This window comes from Cupressus sempervirens, chromosome 7, assembly GCF_028749045.1.
Source record: "Cupressus sempervirens isolate cs-2001-9-10 chromosome 7, ASM2874904v1, whole genome shotgun sequence".
In the NCBI taxonomy this organism is placed as follows: domain Eukaryota; kingdom Viridiplantae; phylum Streptophyta; class Pinopsida; order Cupressales; family Cupressaceae; genus Cupressus; species Cupressus sempervirens.
This window is the reverse complement of record NC_143124.1, coordinates 640,622,204-640,639,304: the sequence shown is the minus strand read 5'-3', so window position 1 is coordinate 640,639,304 and position 17,101 is coordinate 640,622,204.

Here is a 17,101-nt window from a genome sequence, read left to right as displayed (position 1 = left end):
ACAGAATAGATACTTTGATCCCATGATGAATGATGAGGGAGATTTGGCAATTGACAACTTTGTACTAGCTGACACTACAAGTTTCAACATCACCCAAGATGGCCTTGCAAAATCAAAATGGAGTAAGATCTCTAAAAAGAGAGAGAAATTATTGTAGGTCTCTGCAACATAGTCCTATAGGACCTCAAATCACATCCATATCTTGCCCGAGCTCCAATATATGCCCCATCAAAGATCACTACTCGATGGCATTTAGTGACCCCTAGGGACATTTTGGTTTCACATGTTAGAGAATGTTTGAGTGCTCAAAGAGATGAGATGATCTTGTAGCTATGTTTCACCCAACTACCTAGAGCTAACGAAATAGACAATTTGATCCCACGACCCTTTTTCCACTAAGTTGCAAATTTGAGCAACTTTGCACAAAAAGTGCAATTTTTACATTTTCCACTTGATTCCACTTCTATTACTTGGAAAAGGTTTGGAAACACTAAAATAATTTATCTCCAAATTCTCATCCCTTCACCAATTCCCAAAGTCCTATCATTCACAAATCAACATGCTACAAGAGGTCAAATCCTTCATGGTACTTGACCTAGGGCTTCATTGAAAAAATCACAAAACACATCCTCTAGTATTGAAACCTTGAAATCTTAAAAAGGATGTTTCTAACTACCTTTTCCAAGTGAGCATGAAATTTCAACCAAGGAAATTGCAGTTAGAGGCCCATTTTTGCTGTGTGCACCAAAATGTTGTCCTAAATATCTAGTTTCACTAAAAATGCAATAAATTGAGTTAGAAAGCACATAGAATGATGATACTAGAAGAAAAATAAAGCTGATTCAAAGCTCTATCTAAAAAATCTATCATATTTAGTTTAAAATTTTTTCCATTTCATACAGTGTGGAAACAAAAGTCAAAATGACTCAAAAACTAAATTTCTTTCTTTGCAACTTCTTCCAATCCATATATTAATGCCCTCTAGAATCAACACAACCACTTGGGACTTTTCTTCACCATTCCACCCTTCACTTGGTTCATTACAGCAAGTTTGAAAGTTTTATACCAATTTCTCTTCAAAATCAGGCTGAACACATGATGATGTTTAGCCTAGGGCTTGCAAGAAAAAATAGTAAGCCAACTTTTCTACCCCTAAAACTCTTCCATATGTAATAATACACCCCTAACTTTATTTCCACCAAATGGCATCAAAATCCCACTATTGGATTGCATGTTAGAAGTCCATAAGTGCAATCTAGTCAATTTACAAGCTTACCTAGCCAACCCTTAGTAAAATGGCAATATCTTACACAAATAAATAGATCGAAACCTCAAAAAAAATGAAAATTAAAGATACTTCAAATACCTATCCAACCTTATCAAATTTTTGCATGTTCCAATCTATACATGTCTTTACAATAGAAAAACACATGAAAAATGGTAGAAAATTAGGTTTTTATTGCTTCAAAAGACATCAAATCCATACAACCATCACCTATTGAGGCTTGTATGGTCATATCATACATAATTTATTCCATTAATATAGTTATAACCACATTTAAAATGGTGGTTGTAACGTACACTTGGTTTTTCATCAAAAGTGCAAAGTTGTTAGCATTTTTGTAATTTTACTTTGACAACTTTTGCAATTTTTATCATTTTTTGACATTTTAACTCCTAGATGCCTAAAACTTAACCCAATGACCCTAAGGACCTTTATAACCTTCTAAAAAATAAAAAAATACTTTTTTACTTGAAAAATCACCTATTTTTCTCATTTTTGACCCCTTGGTTCAATTTGGCACTCTGGCTTATAATGGCACCTAGAGTCCAATTGACCTTATATCTTGGGTCTTATTACATAATTTTGCAACCTTGTTCCTAATTCAAAACTAGGATGGCACCTATCTATTTTATTTGGTGTGCTACACAATTGATCATCCAACTGGACAAATTTGGAGTGCTTGGGTGCATGAAAATGCATTAAATTTTGATATCATATGTATAACAATGGGAGATCTACCTAAAAGAGGCCATGGTTTTATGTAAAATAGTCAAATTAATAATCATAAACATGGTGTAGGATCAACTAACAATTCTTGGAAGTGATTTCTTGGTTAGATTTGAAGAGGCCCTAACTTTTGGCCTTATTTGGTGAGGGTTTCATAAAAGCACATATAAAGAGTTGATGGGTTCAATCCAATTAAATAATCCTCACTTTAAGATCATATTAATATACTTTACCAAGTTTTATTGTTGGGGGATAATTATTCCATATAGTTCCTTTGTAAATAGAGGGATTTTTATGCTTAAAAAGTGCCCCATAGTGTAACAGTAGAGACTTGGTCCAAAACAACCATACCTCATCTTTTGATATATTATAGAGAAGCTAAATGGGTATCATAATCGTCAAATTATTTTTTTGATGTTATGGAAAAATGTGGATAAAAATACAAGAGGAAAACATTTTATGCCTAAAAAGTGGCCCATAATGTAACTATCATCGAATGATAGTTGTTCCAAGCCTCTAAAACTTCAAACTTGTTCTTGGTTGGCTAGGGAAACCTATAATTGGTGTTTCTAATTTTTTGTCTATAGTAGTAAGTTTGGAGGGTGTTCAATTGTCCATCTTTCTTAGCATAACTTTGATTGCTCTTTTTATCTTATTTTTGCTTGCTTCACAAGTTTTGTACATATGGCATTTACCCATGACTTCAACACCTTTGGACAAGTTATTTTTTCTCTTTTTACATCATCACTTTGGAAAGTGGAAATATTACTAACCTAGTTTGGAAATCAATTTTATTCTAGTTATTCTACTAAATTATTGTATCTTCTTTCATGCCAGTTACAACTAGATATAACATTCACCAAGGAAAGTGACCTAAGGTTATCTTTGACATATCACCTAAAAGAGAGTTAGAATTTTCAGGTTTTAGTCCATTTTCTACTACCTTTAGTGAGTATACATACCTAGATTTGGAAATAGTGTCTTATTAACATTATGTAGAGAGAAGCATGAAAAGATGATCAACAAACTCCTACCTAGGATGCTAGACAAAAGGTTACAACATAAAAAATGAGAAAAACAAGCCTATATGGAAGAAACATGACAATATTTTCAAGAATTTACCAATTAAACTTCTAGACATTTTTCACTTTCACCCCAAAGGTCAAAACATAGTAGATATGGTTCACAAGATAATGATCTAGATCCAAAAATCACTAAAGAAGAGATCTTACAATTTGAACAAGATAAATATTAACAAAAACTCATGAAATTGAACTTGGATCAAGAAAAAGATAAATTCTTCATGCACTTATTCTCTCAAGGAGTAAAATTTCCACACAACCTCAATGTTGACAACTTGATTCAAAAGGAGGAACCTTCACCTTTAGAAGTTGTTATAAAACAAATGGAAGAAATGAGGAAGGATATGTTACATATGAAAAATGAGAAAGAGAAACCTAAGCCATATTTTTCACTTGAGTCTATATGTATATTTACTTTTGATATATTTATCAACAACCTTGTGCCTTAATTGCAGCATGAACTTAGGAAACAACTATTTTACAAATCTTTACGAATTGAAGATGTTTCAATTAAAAAGGTTGAACTCAATTGATAAAGGAAAAAACTAGAATAACAAGGATAAAAAAAACAATAATGTAAAGGGTAAATCGTACTCATGGAATAAGAAAAAGAATGTGATAAATGATGGTATAGTAGATATACCCAAACCTAAGGAGCCTAATGTGATCAACTTGACCAATGACATTCAAACTACAAAAAAATATGTTTCTCCAAGAATATTGACTCAAACAAATCTAATGACTTTAGTGGAGGTAAACCATCATGAGTTTTCAAATCTATGCAAACCTGTACACCTCTAGGAGACTCACTTGAACTAGTGTTGAATACTTTAATATCGAATAAGATCATTATGCTACCATATAACTATGAACCTTATGAACCCAAGGTTAAGCCTAAATTTTGGAATGACAATCACTATTGCATCTATGATAGGAATAAGGGTCATAATACTAAAAATTATGGTGTAGAGCACCTAACTTTCATTCATCAATATGTTTGTAATAAGGTTAGGGGATAGTTCTCATGATCTCCGTATGACCCATATATTTTGTTAAGGACACAAGACCCCTTAGTGTGTTTATAAACCTTGAGCATCATTTGGTCCTAATGGATGATATGTTAGTCATTTCATGTTTTTCTAGGTGTGTCTTAGGGGTTTGAAATCCTAACAAGGTTTCTAAGTCTTAATCAAGTTTAAATGCAACATTTCTTGCTATAGCGGCAAAAGTTGCTTAAAAGTTGTGAACAACTTTTATAATTTATTAAGCAACTTTTTACTTTAGGAGTCCCAATAGCTCAAACCATTTGATAGTTGAGTGGAATGGTTGGAAATAGCCTATTTAGGCTTGAGATATTTTTAAATGGATAAAGATGGAAGATCTAGTTGTAAACTTGCTTTCAAATCAATAAAATACCTATTTTAGTGCAATTTCATGACATTTTGCAAGTACAGTATGGAAGAATAAGGGGTGGATGATGACCTTTCTAATTTGAAAGTTGATGCTAAGTGTTTTAAGTCTTTTGGCAGTGATTTGAAGTTTTTATCCTTTTTCTTTCAAAAGTAATCAAATTCATAAGCTTGCTAGTCTGAGAAACCCTCAATTTTAGGGTTTTTCCATTCAAATGGCCCTAACTTGTTGATCCACTAGTAGAATTTCTTCTCCACTTGTATGAAGCAAGTTAGGGATGTGTACTATAATATTTTTGTAGTTTTGGAATAGGAATTGAAGGCATTAAATTTTGGAAGCAAGTCCTAGGTCAAATATCACCATGTATTTTACTAGTTTTAAGGAGACTGGATTAGATAAAGAGATGAAGAGATTTTGAGGACTTGGTGATCAAATAAATTGTCCTTTTTTGAGTTTTTAGAACACCCTAGAAGAGGATTTTTGGTTCTATGCACCTATTCCTAACCTCTTTCTTTGAAACTCAAGCCTAACCTAGCTAATTAGGCCTATGGACTTAGTCAGGGTTATGATATGTTGGAGTGGAGTCAATCTCTACAATTTTGGGGTTTGAGAGAAATTGAAAAAGGGTATCTAAAAGTGTGAGTTTTTCCTTAATACTTTTGGGAATTTTTGAAGTTAGTGGCAAAATTTAGGGATTGGAGACCTAATAGGATTCTAGGTCCTTCCTTGCAATTTGTGTTGTGGGTTGTTGGGAGTGCAACTAGTGGTGGATTTTGCTTAGTTGGGCTTTGACTAAGTAGTTTTTAGCCTTTGTTGGAATTTGTGAGGCCTAGAGCCATAAAACATCTATAGAAGCTCCTTGCAAAGGTATACACTTGTTGAAGTGAAACAAACCAATTGTTCAATCCTTTGAACATCTTCAATGTTGGTTTTTGGGGTTGGGTCTTAAGGTTGTGCTTCCATTGTCACACTTTGCATCAAATTATATGAAATTTAAATACCTCATTCAAGATCTCATTGATAATAAGAAAGTTGGGGTAGATGGACTCATGACTAATATTGATCATAAGGTTTTCAATAAACCTAGGTACCCAAGCATAAACCACCTATGATTATCCTTAAGGGTGTGGATTCTTCCACACGATCACAACCTTACAATATTGAGACTAAGAGTGAAAAAACATAACAACCTATGGTCATCCTTAAAGGATTTGACCCCCAAACCCATACATATACTAAAAACTTGAATCTTGTGACTAGGAAAGAACCAAAGATCATACACTTTGGTCTTAATGCTTCCAAATAGAAAACATCTGAAAAAATTATAAGATGGGTTTTATAAGTTTATGATTTGAAAATAATTTTTTTTTGGATTTTATCTAAAATAATTATAGATGAGAAAACAAATAAAAGATAAAATCATGTTACTCATAATATCATTATTGGTAACAATGTTCCAAATGCAAAGAATTATTTGTTTGAGCTTCTAGCAATGATCAAGTGCCTTACTGAATGGCTTGATGAGTCTTTGAAACTTCTCCCATTATATCCTTACTTTCACCAGTTTCAAGTTTCTAGTTACATGCACACAATCATGACTTCACATCATAAAGCATTCATATTCTAACAATTTTCATGTTCTCTCATTACATTTTGATCTAAACAACAAATTCTAAACTTTCACTTATTCAAATGACTAATATGAAAATGGGTCCTATTAAAGAATCTAATATAAATTCAAATAATGTATCTAGATTCTAAACAAATCAAAACATAAAATCTATGATTTAAACTTATCTCATCACTTACACATAATAACAATACCCACCTTGTCATGTGGATAGTCTTGGGGGAGAAGTTGCAACATTTTATTTGGATCCAACTGATCATTCTTTCTCTCTCTCCCTCTCTCCATATTCAATCTAATGAACTAACTAGATCTGCTCTACATTTTAATGTCTCAAGTATTGCCTCATGGTCTGACTTGTGAATATTCAAAAGAATCTTATTATGTTATTTTTCACCATATTTTATCAAGTGGACATTTAATGCAACAACAAGGTTTGAATAATGAAGAATCTTCCTCTCTATTTGCCAATCCTTGAATAACCACAAGTTACGATTCTTCATAGAATATTGTCTAAGCCATGTGCTAGTTACAACCACCTCACTGATATGGTACTCAAAACCTTCACCATCTATAACTGAGTGATCCAAATTTTGTTTGGCTTGGACACAATGACACAAATAATAATTTATCCCTTCTTCATTGTCTTCAGGTGCAATAACAACAAAAGCATGGCTTGCAGTGACAAATGTACAAAATGTGGTCATTAATTTAGAAAATACTTAGGTAAAAGTTATAAAGTTACATATTGAAATTGCATATATATATATATATATATATATATATATATATATATATATATATATATATATATCTAGGTTGCACTAGATCAGACAAGTAGTCAAAGTCAATAGATGAATCCATCTCTACCATTTCTAGTGCTTGTGGGGGATGATAGGTGTCAATTGGGTCCAAAACCCATATATCCCATTTGTCCACCCATTTAGTTGACTCATAGTCATCCAAATTTTCTTTTGCATATGATGGACAATAGTATGCCATTTTTCGTGTGTTGATACTCCATGAACCTACATCAGAGCTTTTAAAAGAGTGCAACTCACTGGATCCTATTAGTGTGCAAAAATCTTCATATGGTGCAATGTTAGTATTATCTATCAACTAAAAAAATATATGAACTATAGACTCACCTTCCTTACCTAGACCCATTGTATGTCACACCACTAGATGATGGATTTTGCATCTATCAATATTTATCCATTTTTGTATTTTAGTTCTTCACAAGCTAAGGCTCTTTTTGATGCATGTGCATGTACGATCGTGCTCTCCCTTTCCATGACTAACCTCTGTGAAATTCCACATATACTGAATTCTACATAACCTATGCAACTTTCTCAACCAATAGAACATCTATGCATTCTTGAATTGAGATGTCTGACCAAATAATGTGCTGACAATATGTTATGCCCTTGTTAGCTAAATATCCATAAAATAGTTGAAAACAACTATGTACAAACCCCATAGAATGTGATTTATTATCACTGATGTAAAAATGGTACTCCCTCAAAATATTCTTGTCATCCTTTGTACTTGTAGATGAATGCATGAATGTTATGTAAACAAATATGGAAACCTATTGAGAAGTATAATACTTTTCTTCCACTTCATTTTGTGGCTGTAGTGTGTAGTACTTTGTGAAGTCTACAATTGAAGCAATGGTATCTAGTGGAAACGTATCCTTGCACAACTTGAATTGCAAATCTAGCCATTGAGCTCTATGTGTATGCCTTGCATACTCATACATAATCTTTTCACAAGAAATCTTCATGAACTCATACACTAGAATCTTTTCAATGACTAAATCACATCTTTTACCCTATTTCCCATCTTTTACAGCATATGTCACTGTCTTCAATTTTCCTTAATCTACTATTTCATTTTCAATTGCATGTGGACTATCCATATGTTCACAACTTGATAAAAGTTGCAAAGAACCAAAAAAAATCATGTACCATTTAAGCATGATATTTGGTAAAATTGTTGGTCATCCCCTATTTCACATAAAATGTCAGATATGAATTCCCTTGAAGATCTTGGTGGCTCCTTCATGTCATAATCCTGCAAAACAAACTTAGAATGCAAATACACACATATATGCCTAAAAACATCAAAATGGTTAGAAAATTCAATATGTATCCTACAACAAGAAGTTGTGAATGTTTGATTTATCTTCACATAAAAAAGTTTACCCATCTCAAAAAATAATTGACTTATTCAAATTTGGGGATACATACCAATAAATTTTGCAAAAAATTGTGTCTGAGTTGAGTCCAAAAAATGTTTCACATTTGGGTCATGATTTTGGCTACCAATCCTCCTTTTTACAACATATCTTTGATTGGGCAAAACACGTGTGTTATTTTTTTAAAAATCTTCGATCAATGATTTCAAAGCTTCACTAATTTCTTTATCCTTTCATAGTAGTCTACTGCTAAATGTCCATAACTCATTTTTTGTTGGATCTTCCAATCTCTCATGTCTTAGCATGGCTCTCCTTAGAGTACCTCTACTGATTTTCAATGTTTTGCTTGTCTTTCTCATGAGTTGAGCTTTCTTCATTTTGGTACTTACTATTGTCAATGTAAGTAGTCGTCTTGTGATATTACTATCTTTGGTGCATGATTTAAAACTCACTTTGTCATAAGCACTCATTAAATTCTTTACAATTCTTTTTCATTTGAATCGTCCATCATTTTTAGCCCAAAAATCTTTATGATAGGCCTAAATTTCAAATTCCTCATCTTTTCAAAAAATAATTGGCATTAACCTGTAATATTTAATTCTTCAAAGAATAATCTCCACATATTATTAACTTTTCTTTGACAAGTATACTTGTTAATCTTGTTAGACATTGATTTCAAAATGTTAGTATCAATATCAATCAAATATTTTGGTCTTCTAAAATGAATTCTAGAAGGTGTTATAATCTCTTATATTCCCTCAACATTTTGAACATCAACATAAGGTTGAGTGTTTTATGTACCTTGAACCAAAGATGATGTGCCTTGGCAATAAGATGCAAAAGATGGACTATCACCTACTTGATATGTTGATGTTGTGCCTTCAACATGACATGATGGAGTGTGTACATCATCGAATCTACAAATTAGTGTCTCTTCAATATGAGAGGATGTCTCTTTAACATGAGAGGATGATATATTCCAACATTGAAAGATGGTGTAGCTTCACAATTCAATTGTTTTCTTGAGCATAACAGTCTCATTCATTCTCTTTGTCTTTCCAATTCTTCCTCTTTGTTTCTTTGTATCGGTGGTTCTTGATCCTCTTCAAAAGTTAATTCTTCATTATTGCTTAGCAATTTTTTTTGTTCATGTAGTAATTTCATTTTATCTCTTTTAATCATCAAATCTCTCTCCCTATTTTTATTTGTTTGAGTTTTTGGTTTCTTCCTTGGCATGACGATGATTTCTACATGTCAAATTATTCAAACATCTGAATTACTTACAATTTGTAAATTACAAATCATTCAAATACATATAAAAATTACAATTATTTCAATGAATACATAGTATATATCAAACAACTTGCCAAATTTCTATCCATTTCAAAATAACAATTCATTCAAACATACAAATTTTAATGAATTCACTATATATTAAACAAAATGTCAAATTATAATCAAATTTGTCTCTATATATCAACAAACAATATTTAAAAAGGACTACACTAACCTTTTCTATAGAAAAAATATTCAAAAAGCCTTTAAATAGTGTATCCAATGATTGGATTTAGTGTTTGCTAGCTTCAAAAAGTCTTCAAATAGTGTTTGCTAACTTCCAATAGCTTGAAACTTGTGTTTTTTGTCAGAATAATAGAATGCACAATAGACAAAAAGCACAATATGTATCAAAATGGACCCAAATTTGCTTTATGACCATTTTTTATTAATTTCACATAGTGTGTACACACTATAGCATGTACGCACTATAAAGCACATATGCACTATGTCAAAACACATATCTCCCTATCCCAACATCCCCTATCTCCTACTCTCTCTCCTCTCCCATCCCCTACTACCTCAATCTCTCTTTTCTCCCATCCCCTACTCTCTCTCTCACTCTCCCTCTCCTAGTCCCTCTCCCATAGCCTACTCTCTCTCACTCTCTCTCTCCCATCCCATACTCTCTCACTCTCTATCCTCTCCCATCCCCTACTCTCTCTCACTCTCTCTCTTCTCTCCCATACCCTACTCTCTTTCTCTCTTGATATCTCTCCTCTTCTATCCCCTACTCTCTCTTTCTCTCCCTCTCCCACCACCTACTCTCTCTCACCCTCTCTCCTCTCCCATCCCCTACTCTCTTTATCTCACACAATCCCATCCCCCCCCCTCTCTCTCTCTCAAGCTACTCTATCTCTCCCCTCTCCCATCCCCTCCTCTCTCTCTCCCTACTCTCTCTACCCTCTCCTATTCCCTACTCTCTCTCTCTCTCTCTACTCTCTCTCCCCTCTCCCATCACCTACTCTCTCTCTCTCTCTCCCTCTCCCACTGCCTACTCTCTCTCTCTCATCCCCTACTCTCTCACCCTCTCTCCTCTCCCATCCCCTACTCTCTCTTTCTCACACTCCCATCCCCCTCTCTCTCTCCCTCTCCCACCACCTAATCTCTCTCCCATCCCCTACTCTCTCTCGCTCTCCCTCTCCTACTCCCTCTCCCACCACCTACTCTCTCTCTCTCACTCTCTCTCGCATCCCCTACTCTCACTTTCTCTCAGGTCTTCCATCCCCTACTCTCTCTCACTCTCTATCCCCTCTGCCATCCCCTACTCTCTAGATCTCTCATACAGACTCCCATCCCCCCTCTCTCCCCCTCTCCCACTCCCTCTCCCACCACCTACTCTCTCTCTCTCTCTCCCATTCCCTACTCTCTCCCAAGCTACTCTGTCTCTCCCCCTTCACCCATTCCATACTCTCTCTCTCTCTTTCACACATATTCACTCCCATCCTCCTCTCTCTCTCGCTCTCCCTCTCCCACTTTGTCTCCCACTACCTATACTCTCTCCCCCCATCCCCTACTCTCAGTCTCTCTCATCTTGTACTCTCTCTCTCTCCCCTATCCCCTACTCTTAATCTCTCTCTCCCATCCTTTACTCTCTCTCTTCCACCCCTACTCTCTCTCACACTTCCTCTCTCTCCCATCCCCTACTCTCTCTCTTACACACATTCCCATTCCCCCCCTCTCTCTCCCTCTCCCACTCCCTCTCCCACTGCTTACTCTCTCTCTCCCATCCCCTACTCTCTCTCTCCCTCCCCTCTCCCATCCCCTATTCTATCTCTTTCACACACCCACACACTCCCCTGCCCCCCTCTCTCTCTCTCCTCTCCAATCCCCTACTCTCTAGATCTCTCAAACACTCTCCCATCCCCCCTCTCTCCTTCTCCCACTCACTCTCCCACCACCTACTATCTATGTCTCTCACACTCTCTCCATCTCTACTCTCTCTCTCCTCTCCCATCCCCTACATTCTCTCTACAACCCCTACTCTCTCTCATACTCTTACACTCTCTCCCATGCCCTACTTTGTCTCTCACACACTCCCATCCTCCTCTCTCTCTTCCTCTCTCACTCCCTCTCTTACTACCTACTCTCTCTCTCTTTGTCATCCCCTACTCTCAATCTCTCTCTCCCATCATGTACTCTCTCTTTGTCACCCCTATACTCTCTCTCACACTTCCTCTCTCTCCCATCCCCTACACTCTGTCTCCCCTCTCCCATCCCATACTCTCTCTCTCTCTCTCTCTCTCTCTCTCTCTCTCTCTCTCTCTCCTCTCTCTCTCTCTCTCTCTCTCTCTCTCTCTCTCTAACATGCACACACACCCATCCTCCCTTCTCTCTCTTGCTCTTGCTTTGCCTCTCTTCTTCCCTCTCTATGCACTATTTATGTCTTAATAGTGCATATGCACTATAGTGCACATGTGCTATTGAGATCCAAATTTAAAAAGCTTTAAATAGTGCATGTACAGTATAGTGTGCACGTGTTATAGGGTGTATGTGTTATTCAAGGCTTTGCATTCTACCAAGCCTAAGGCTTGATTTTTCCTTTGAGATCCAATCCAAAGGTTTGGAGTCTATAAACTAGTTTGAGATGTGTTTTTCTACAAACATAGAAAAACTGATTGATTTTTCTTGTGTGCTCTCTTTCAAGATTTCTTGTGGTTAAGCATCGATAAGATCAGGTTATGTGACACTGTAGGTCTCTATGTTAGCTATATAACCATATAATTTATTTTTTATTTGAACTATTTTAAGCCTTTCATCTATAATTTCTTTTGAATGTATGTCCATTTTTTGTCAAAAACCAACATGTACTAATTGGGTTGTAGATTTTAGCTCATTCATCAAACTTTGCAACAACTTAGTTTTTAAGAAACTAGACTCCATTTTACACACTTTGAAAAAAAGAAGTTTTGATTTTCCATTAGTTTTCAATCATTTCTAGGGGTAACACATAGATATTTCATATTTTTCGAATAAAATCTGTGATAAACTACATAGTGTTAAGTAACTTTTGACTAGAGTGATTAAATAATTTCAAAAACAATAGTAAAATTTTTAGGGGGGGCACACTTTGTACTATGTTATGTTTTTTTTGAACAAATAGTACCACTTTTTGGTGGCCCCTTTTTTGAGGACCTACAACTAAATCATTTTGAAAAAAAAAGTAGAAATTTAGAAACTAGATTCAAAGGACTACTACTTTTGTTTTTGTCATATCTTAAATTTTGAGTGTAACTATCTTCAAATTCTTGTTGAAGTTCAAAAATTGCTGATTTCAAAAAAAGGGTGTCCACTTATACCCCCTTTTGGCACCACAACTTGGTGCACTTACTTGAAACCAATAGGAAAAGTGTAAATATTTGAGTGGGAAATGATGGATGAATATCAATTGTAGATTCATACCTAACCCTAAGTCTCAAAAACCTTTAAAAGGAGGTTGATACACTACAAACAGAGTTACATCAGATCAGGAAGGATCATATCAAACTAAGAAAAACAAGGATCTGGAATCAACAATTGAAGATTGTAAGTTATTAGGTCATGATATTCTATTATACTTTCTAACCATTGTATTAGGGGAATGAAAATCCTATGATGATAGGTTGGCTTAACAACTATATTATATATCCTTAATAGGGTTGTAAATCCTTTAACATGGTGACATTCCAAGTGAATATTTGTAACTCCTTTAACTATTTCACTTTTAACAGGGTGTAAAGCCTTTAACAGGGCAAGCCTTTCATAGGGAAAACCATTAGAAGTGGTCAAACTTTGTAACCTTAACTAGTTGCATATTGCTGCAGTGATAATTTGTAGGTGTCATCCCCACCCTAGTTTTACCTTCTCATTTTGGAGGGTTTCTATGTGATCAAAATCTTGTGTTATCTATTTCCATGCATGTCTTTACTTTCATTTTTATTAGATATGTTAGATGCATGTGATTGATCTCAGTTAAAATTTGTGGAGGTTAAAGTTTGTTACATCTAATTCACTCCACCTCTCATAACTAAATCTTCCCACTTGTAAATTCCAACAATAAATTCTCAAAATAAGGATATAGCATGCAAGAAGAAATATTTTTCATGTGTAAAAACCAAAGGAAGACAACAAGTCTATGGTGTTGCTTCATCTAGTTGCCGAATAGAAGAGTTTGTAGTTGGCATAAAAAGAAAGAAAGCTTAAGATGATGAATTCTTTAAGGGTGAACAAGTTGTTAGAGATGAAGAGGATGAATGCCAAGAAGAATGGAGGACTAAGTGTGAGATTTTTAATTTGAAAGTGAATTATTATTTTTATTAGATTAAGTCTCATTTTTTACTCTCTAACAATTATACCACTTTGGATAAATCCTTTCGATTAAGGTTGACCTAATAGTCATTAGTACATCCTTTAATAATGTGAAATTCTAATTTAATTTTCTAAAGTCCTCTAACAAGGCTCACTTATAACAAGGTGGTTGAAATACTATAATGATGTCACATTTAATAGCATCCATTGTAACCTTAAACATGGTTGGCTCTATTGGGACTCAAAATTGAAGACCTATTTTTTAGTACCATCCTAAAAATCAAGCCTTGAAAGTGTTTTTTTATGCATGTGTACCCATGGTGTTCAATGTTTTTAGAACCTTGTATTTAGTATTTCTATGTGTTACATGAAGATAAATTTCCATTCCAAGCCATTTTGTGAAGTCTCGTTTTGAGCAATGTCCAATTCTACATTTTTGCCTATGTCAAACAATGAAAAGAGGCCTAGTTTGCACTTGAATATCTCACACTTGATAATGTTTCATGAATCACCACTTTGGGAGTGTTTATTATCCATATCAAAGAACCTATATTTCAAATTTTGAGTCATTTCAATTAATTTGGACTAGGTTTTGAATCCCTCAAAGTTGGTTGTCATGCTGACATAAATTGTTCAAAATTTTGGGAGGCCCTATTTGACTTGTTATAATTTTGACCTAGTTGACTGAAATTAGAAATTTCCTTTTTTGTTACATTTTATAGGTTAGAGAGCTTCTACATTTCAATTTTGAGCTTATGAAAAAAAATTTTGATTAAATTTTAAATGTGATTCCAAATGCAATTTATAAGTTTTACTGGTGTCATAAAGTGCAGACTGGTCAGTACCCCTATTTGTGATATTTTAAATTGAAATCTGTGATAGGTGAGATCAAATGGATTATACCATTGTGTTCTACTCTAAAAATAATTTAAGTGTGCCAATTTTTAGATCATGATGAATCTATTTGTACACTTTTCCAAGTCCATTCCATTTGAGAAAAATGCTTCTCTACTAATGTTTCCATTCTGCAAATTTGAGTAGCCCACTTTGACTGCTCACCATTTTTTTCCTATTATTCATCATGAACCCTAATCATAAATTTATATTATCCTCATGATAGTGAACTAATGACCCAATTTTTTTGCCCCCAAGTATCCATTTGGCTAGAGTTTGAAGCCAAAATAGAACATGATTTATTGTTTTTTGACATGTTTTCTTGTAGGTAGTTCTAAAATGGTAACTTTGATAGTCAATATCTTTTGACTAAGAGTTTTTCATGAGATGAGATTTGATATGGTACAAGTATGTGAAACAGAGAATTAGTGTGCCTACTTCAAATCTCAGTCATGTGTTTTGGTTAGTTTTTAAGGCCAGTCAATGGACAACTTGGCACAAAGTTGACAAGTTGCAAAAAAAGGTGAATCAACTTTTAAAGTCTTACTCAGTGGTCAAATTTGATTCTCATTAGTGCTAGATAATCAGTAGGCTAGTTTGATAGTTCAGGCATTTTACTTTATTTTATTTTTTTAGCTAGACCTACTTTGGGCCCTAACTAATTGCATCTGATTGTGGAGATATTGATCAGGGAGTAGAGGATATTTTAAAAAGGGTAATGTAATAATGTTTTAAGTCATCATAAATCTCAAAGTTTACATATAGTATTGTGAATTCCCTCCAAGTAAAGGATTGTTCATGCATTGGGATGCAAAAACTAAGAACATAAGTAAATGTTGCATCAATGAATCATAGCTATGAAATTTGGTAGGAGAAAGGGAGGAATGACATCAAGATCATTTGCAAAAAGGTCAAGAATTGAAAAGATGGTTTAAGTCTCAAATGAGAAACTAATTACTTTGGATTTTCCTTTGTAATTAATCAATTTTGTTGCTACAATCTCTAATTAAATCAATCTTTTGCTACAATCTCCAATTAAATCAAACTCCTCTGCACTACTTTCATCACTCGAGCTGCCCATTTGTACAATTTAAGGGAATAGTTAAAATGAAGTCAAAGTCATGGAATCTTGGTTCTGAGATATACCAAGAGGGATAAGCCACCAAATAAATTCATCTTGGCCTACATTGGATTACAATGGAGATGACATGCATTTCATTTAAGCAAATGCAATAGGCACATGAGAGAGAGAGAGAGAGAGAGAGAGAGAGAGGAAACTTGTGTATGTTGTCCCACAACATATGTCACCCTTGAAAAGTATAGAACCTATCTTAAAATGAACTAATATCCTCCATCCTCAAAAAAATTCTCCCTCACGATAGAGAGAAAGGAATAGAGAAATCAACAAAATAGACAAGCAATAGGACCACCCAACCATCTTCATTCACCATAAGGTTTTATGATTAGTGCTACAATCCTTAGAGAACCTATATTACATTGACAGATAATGTCTTTGTTGATGAGAGATCATGTTAATCAATTGTTTCATGAAGTGTTTTCTATAATTCAACTTATCATTTTTTGTTTTTTTAGGAAGTATTATTCTCTTTGATGATTTTGATATTAGAAAGAAACCAAAATGAGGGCTGACCCATACATAGTAAAACCACACATAGAATCAATTGGAAGTCATCACCATGCAACTAGCCAACCCACTTCTTATATATCAAAAAATCGCATGTTAAAGTGTTTTTCAAACTAGTATTAGTAAAAATCATATGAACGCCAACATTATTCATAAACTTGGTCAAATAATTTATAGTGGACATTAAACTAATCCAGTAAAAGTTAAGAGAGAGAGCCCTTAGGGAAATCAAGAACCTAAGAAATATAGAACAAAAAACTAAACTAAAAGTACACAAGTAGGAGCTAACCCTCCTTGCTCTAGCTCCATGGAATCTCCAGAAGTAGTCATAGCCAATCATCGGTGAATAAGTTGTACAATGATTAAGTCCTCTCCATGTCCTTAATATAATTTTTCCATCACATGTAGTGAGAAATCAGCAACCCTATATAGAACTTATCTTCTAGTTCCGCATTCTTCTTGACCAAGTTGGCAAAGGACTTTTCCAGCTTTTAAATCTCTAGGTTTACCTTCTCCTTCACCATGTTTCTCATAGTTGCCCACTCATTTTAGATATGATCTCCAATCTTTTGTTTAGATTTCTTCCCATCCTCTCCTAAAATAACACTCT